This window comes from Rhinolophus sinicus, chromosome 14 (assembly GCF_057876585.1).
Source record: "Rhinolophus sinicus isolate RSI-liver-muscle chromosome 14, RSI-T2T, whole genome shotgun sequence".
Lineage (NCBI taxonomy): Eukaryota > Metazoa > Chordata > Mammalia > Chiroptera > Rhinolophidae > Rhinolophus > Rhinolophus sinicus.
In genome coordinates, this window is record NC_142514.1 from 25,008,345 (window position 1) to 25,015,208 (window position 6,864).

Here is a 6,864-nt window from a genome sequence, read left to right on the forward strand (position 1 = left end):
CTATGGGGACGCAGACCCGGCCGCTGAGAAGGAGGGCATCGGGTTTTCATTGCGGGGAAAGGGCAGCACAGGGGTTGTGGCCCATAAATGAGTAGACCCGGAAGGCTTCCTGCAAATGGTGACCTAGGCTAAGGGAGATGGACGTACAGGGGAAGAGTGAGGCGGGGTGGTTGTGATCTGCAGATTGGGGTTCAGGGAGGTGAGCCTGTGTGCTCAGAGGCAGGCCGTGCTGAAGCTCGTTACACTTCACCTGCAGGGAAATGGGAGCCACAGAAGACTCTGGAGCAGCACGCTGATGTGGTCAGAGCTGTGCTTTCAGAAGAGCTTTCTGACTCCTACGTAGAGGAAAGTAGAGGTAGGGGCGTGGGTGAGGAGGCTGCTGGAATGATCCTGACGGGTCCACTAAGGTGGACAGTGGGGGTTAGAGGGAAAGGTCAAGTGTGAGGGGAGCTAAGGAGGTGGACTAGACAGGATTTGGATGTGGGGGTGAGGGGCCTGGAAAGGGAGGTATGGAGGACAGCACCCAGTTTCTGGTTAGGCAATGCGGAAGTGGTGACCCAGGAGAAGGAGGCTGGTCATATGCATTTAGTTGGACGTGCCAGTGGGACTCCCATGTATGCACAAGGGAGGTGAGATTTCTGGGCTAGAAATTAGGAGTCCATGGTGTACAGATGATGACTGATGCCACAGGGGTGATGCCCAGGGAAGCAGTGCAGGGAGAAGAGGAAGCCCAGGCCAAGACGTGGGAAATATCAACATTCAAAGGGCATGCGGAGGAAGAGGGTCAGCATCCGAGACCGAGAAGGTGAAGAAGGCAAAGGCAGAGTGTTTCTAGAAGGCCAGGGAGGCCTCCAGGGTAAGGTGTCACAGAAGAGTGTCCTTTGAGACTGATAATTAGGGGTTGGTGGTTGAGGTGGGAGGCAGAGAAAGGGGCAGAAGCCAGGCTGCAGGGACCGAAGAAGCAGCCACAGGCGCTGACACAAGGCATCGAGTGCAGTGGGGGAGCCTAGAGGAACTGAGGCCAGGAGAAGGGTAGTTGTGTGTGTGTGTGTGTGTGTGTGTGTGTGTGTGTGTGTGTGTGTGTGTTCTAAATGGGAAAGAGCCAAGCCCTCAACAGGTCTAGAAAAGGAGCAGGGAAGGCCCAAGGCTGCCTGTCTCTGGGTCTGGGCCTACCTCATCGCCCCTTCCCCCTCCTCCCGCCTGCCCTCCGAGGGCCTCCCACTTTGCTGTCCCCCTGCCAAAGTACACACCAGCCCCGCCACGCCACTCCTCAGTGGGGCCTCTCACCCTCGCCCACCTCCAGAGCCTGGGCCCACTCCCATCCTACCACTCAGATTGGGCGGATTACACGGGGTCTTTGCGTCTGGCCTCCTGGCCTGAGCCAGCCCGAGGAACTACAAGGCATCCAGGCTGAGGCACTGCCTGAGGAAGGGGAGAGGACCTGGTTGGCAGGTACCAAAGAGGACAATGGCTGGGGTGGAGAGCAGGGGCCTTCCCCCAGAGCTGGTGTCAAAACCAGGCCCTTGATGGGGATTAGATGGGAGCTGAGTGTTCAGGGAGAGGGTGGGAGCTAAGCAGAGGGGCTGAAGGTTGACAGCATGGACTCTGGAGTTAGACTGCCTGAGCTCAAGTCCAAGCGCCACAATTCATCAGCTATATGCCCTCGAGTAAGTTACCTAACCTCTGGCACCTCAGTTTCCTCATCTGAAAAGCTCTCATAGGCTTGTTGTAAGGATTAAAATCCATGAATCCACATAGAACATTTAGTTCTGCATGTGAGTTATTCTTAGGGAGGGGAGGGGAGCTTAGTGAAGGGGAGCTGTGAAGCAAGCAGGCAAGTGGGAGGGCGCTCCCATGGGCTCCGCACACAGACACTCACACATACTCAGCCAGCCCCCCACGGGCTCACCCCTGACTCTCCTGACTTATTCCATAAACTTTCCTGAGGCCCTCTGGCCTGGTCCTGTGTGGTACACACCTTCCCTTGCCTCCTGTCTTATTTTCCCACTGCCGAATACCCTGCAGAGATGGAGGGCTCCAGCTTCTTCTCCTTTCAACCAGCCTTGGGAGGCCTGTCCTGTTGTCCTGTGACCCCAGTGTTCACTGGACCCACTATGTGGGCCTCAGCTGCCCATCCTCCAACAGAGGCTGAGAGAGCCATGCCATGACCCTGCCACAGCTGCCTCCTTGTGCACCAGCTCTTGCACAGCAAACCTCAAAGCAGAAAATGAGTATCCTGGAACCAGAAGTCTGTAGACTCTCCCACAAAGCTTACTTCTGGACTAGGCCAGGCCGCACTCCCAGCCAGGCTCCCTATCCCACCTACCAGGGGCTTCCACCTTTGGTGTCTGGACTTCAGTAGGTCAGCTTTGTCTGTGTGGCCTTGGACAAGTTGCTGTGTGTCTCTGGGCTTCAGTTCCCTCAGCCACAAGAATCAGAGACTGTCCAGAGAGGATTCAGGGACTGTTCTAGGCCTGAGCAGGGGTGTCAAATGGAGTAGGTGGTTAAACTGAACCAGATGAGGCATGTAACCTGCTTAGCACAGCCCCTGGCTGAGCTGGTGCTGGCACCCGCCTGGTAGTTCAGAGCATGAGCTGCAGAGTCAAGCAGACCTGAGTTTGGATCCCAGTTCTGCCTGTGACTGTGGGCAAGTGACCTCATTTCTCCAAACCTCAAATTCCTCCTCTTTAAATGGGGAATAATAATAGTCCTTAATAACAACAGTTAACCCGCACAGGGCTCTTACTCAGGCACTAGTCTGAGCCCTTTACATAGATTAACTCGTTGAACACAACACCCCTCTGAAATTGGTATTATTATTGTCCCCACTTTGTAGATGGGAAAACTGAGACACAGACAGGTTAACTGACTCGCCCATGCGTCACATAGCTAGGAAGTGGGTGAGCGTGGACTCGACTCCAGGCAGGCTGGCTCCCTAGTCTTCCCTTTTCCCACCATGCTATAGGGCCTCTTAGAAGAGATAGTGAATAGAAAGGGCTTACCACAGCCTGGCATATACTAGTAGTGACTCCGTAAGTGTTAGTAATTATTACCTGTTACCATAATTTTCCCATTCCTTCTCAATTTCTATCTTGATTTGCTAATAAGAATACTCTCTGGGTGCCAGCCACTCCAGGTTGGAGCCTGAGGAGGGCCTGGATGGAACCTTCCTCTTGCCACCCCTTCCACCTTTCTGGCAAGCTGAGGGGAGGGAAGGATATTTGCATAGATATGTGGCCCAGGGTGTACAAATAGCCTGGGGTGGGGATTGGTGCTGGTAAATTCCTACTCCACCAGGGCCTTGGTGATTCTGCACCCTCCATCCGTACCCTTGACTTCCCACATCTGCTAGAGGACGGAACGCCCGGTCCTACAATGCCTGTGAAGTCCTTCTCTCTGTCAAGCCCCCCTTCCTTCTTTTTAGTTGCTAGTGGCCTTGCCTACAGGGCTAGGGAAATGAAGACCCCTCCTGCAGCCCCCACCATTCTCTTCAGTTCTACCCTAGGGGACCCCTCAGCCCCATCCTTGAAAATCCCAGTAATGCAGTGGAAATTAAAGTTACCTTAAATATTCTAATCTTATAACAATTTTGCTTCAATCAACATCTAAATGTGACCACATGTGCCCAGACCACCCAGCGACCTGGTTGGTGGTTTGTGGGGTGGTACTGAACTCCCTGGGGGAGAGGTCTGTAGGTCACTGGGTCCCTCCCTCTGCTTTCTCCTGGGCTGCCCACTCTGAGCAATCGTTCCCCTTCCTCACCTTCCCTCAGGCAGCCCAGAAAGCACCGCAGACCTGGGTGGAGTCTCCTTATACTCTGTCCTGAACAGCTGGGCTGGGGGCTGGGATGCTCCACAGGCAAGAGGAGAGCAGGGCTGGCTTCACCTGCAAGCAGTCTGTGTGGTTATATAGCGCTCCCTACTCAGCAAGGCTTGCTTTAATGCTCTGCTGGAAAGTCATAATAATGCTTGAAATTCATAATAATTTTTTTTCATAATTTTTGAACAAGGGGCTCTACATTTTCATTTTGTCCTGAGCCCCATAAATTATGTAGCTGGTCCAGCTAGAGGCCCACATTGCCCACATACTCCTCTCTCTCTGGGCCCTCCTCACTCCATTCTCACACTCAGTCAACACCCAGTCAATAAAAATTTATTGAGCACCTACTTTGTACTGAAAAGTAGCGCTAGATGCTTGGGGATACAGTGATGAACAACACAGATCTGGCCCTGGTTTCACAAAATTACCATCTGTATCCACTCAGACACTCACCTATCCACATGTTTTACAAGACGGTGCCCCTAAGAACAATCATGTTCATTGGAACTGCCAATTAGGGAACACTCAGCCTACGCCAGGAAATTTCCATACTTTATCTTTTTTCTTCCTCAAAACAGTCATCAAAGTAGGCATTATTATCCCCATTTTCCAGATGAAAAAACTAAGGCTCAGAATTCAAATCCCTGTCCAGTGTCACATAACCAATAAGTACCAGAGCCAGGACTTGCCCTTGTCTCTCATTTTCAGCCTCTCTTCTCCTCCCCCCACCACACACACGTTGTAGTCAGCTTCTTCCCCATGGACTGAAACTCCCAATATCTCCATGTCCCCTGCTCCTAGCCCGGGGCTATATTTGTATTAAATGAAAGAATTCACATAGAGACAAACTCCGCAAGAAACACAAGGAAAGACACATACACCAAAACACGAACTATCCATATGTAACATATACTGGGTAAGAGCTTGGTGTCCAATGCTGGACTGTTTGGGTTCAAGTCCTGAATCTACCTGAATCAAGTCCTGAATCTACCTATGTATTAGCTATGTAGCTCAGTTTTCTTATCTGCAGAATGGGACTAGTGATAGCATTGTTGTAAATGTTAGATGAGAAATACATGGGAAGTGCTTAGATGAGCATTGGCACGTACCGTGTTTCCCCAAAAATAAGACCTAACCGGAAAATAAGCCCTAGCATGATTTTTCAGGATGACATCCCCTGAACATAAGCCCTAATGCGTCTTTTGGATGAAAGATTAATATACTACCTGGTCTTATTTTCGGGGAAACACAGTAGTCACTCTTCAATAAATATTAGCTGTTGCTATGAATAACATTTGTCTGCGCTCACTCACACACATTGTTGTGACTGTCGCACCATTTTTCCAAGCTCTCCTCTAGCCTAGCCCAGTCCCCGATGCCCTCATGGCTGACAGTCTAGGCACCCAGAGCAAGGAGGGATGAGCAGCTGCTTCTCTCGGGATCCTCCAGGGCTATCCCTGTGAGGACCCACATGTGTGGTGATCAGGTGGGTGCTGCTCCTGACCAGCTCTGGGTCCATCACAGAAGGCTTCCTGGAGGACGCCTCTGACCAAGCCGGTTAAGTGAGACAGGCTTAGGCAGGAGGGTGCTGTCGTGTGCCTTGGCTCCCTCCATTGTTCCTCACAACACTCACCCCCCAACGTCTGCTGCAGCGCCCTCTCTCCACCCCCTTCCCCACAGTAGAAACTTTCCTCTCCTCCTGCCAGAAGCGTAAATTGCCCCCAGGAATGCGCGCATCCCACAGCGCCCCTGGCAGTGGCCAGCAGCCGTCCTGGGGTCAGGCCTGGCCCTACATCAAAGGCTGGGGATTGGTAACAGCGAGGCTCCTCGCCTGCTGCCACCCCCCAATCCTCCCCCCCCCCACACACGCACACACACAGGCCCTCTGGCTTCCAGGGAACAGCACATGGTAGCACTTAAGCTCTGGGAGAAGGAAGGGGAGGATGCTTTCCTACACAACCACCCCCAACCATCCACAATGAACTACTTGTTAGGAGACTATTTTAATTTCACTTAATGCAATTTCTGCTCCTGGGCCTCTGCTGCCACCTCCTTCTCAGACCTAGATGCCCAGTACAAATATAAGGAGGTCAATCCACCAGGGAAAGACTTCACCTGAATATGAAAATGTCACTGGTGGGAGTCTAGAGCAGAAATATGGCTCTTACATCAGGGGAACGGAGCTGGTGTTCTGGTCTCCACTCAGGAGGTAGGGGGGTTGGTTAGGGGAGGGCTCAGTGCTAGCTTGTACAACTCAGGCAGCCAGCAGGAGGGTTCTGGGTGTGTATGGCGGCCACAGACTTCTTAGCCAATGTGCTCTTTCCAATGCCCTGGGTTGACAGGCCCTTCGCCTGGCAGCCATATAAGCTTTACTTCAGGTCCCATAGGCATGACTGGAAGAAGGGGGCATTTCCTGGTTCTGACCAGCTTCTGAGATTTGCTCCATCAGGTGCATCTTCCAGCAAATTCTGGAAACCAGAGGTTCAACGGTCACTCTCTGGGACAATACAGTGGTAATCTGGAGACCCCTGGTGGCCATAGTCTGCAGAGCAAAGCCTTTCCTTATAGAGTTCTGCCCAGCCACCGCCAAGCCCAAGGGCCACCAGCATGGACCCCTCTCCAGCTCCAGAAGTCCTGGCCCAGGCTCTTTGGTCAGTCCCTCCCATATAGCCAGGCACACTGGCACCATCTTGCTCCGGGGACGTGCCAGGACATCAAGGAGAATGGGGAATGGCCTAGCCTGGGGTGGGGGTGGAGTCCCAGCCACAGTCAGAGGAGGCAGAGGGGCATGTATTCTCCGTAATTAACTACAAGGTGGGAGTACAGCAGTTAGGTTGCTGGGACTTGTGTGTTTGGCTCATTAGGGAAAGATGATGAAGTGATGTCCCGAATAGCTCCAGCCCTTTCCTTTCCCTCAGCCCCTGGATGCACATCATACAATCGTGGGGCCGTAACTGGGAAAAGTCACTAAGGGGGCTTTGTTTCCACAGCTTGCTGAGCCTGTAATGTTGCACAAGATTAACTATGGGAAAGGAAATATCCAAA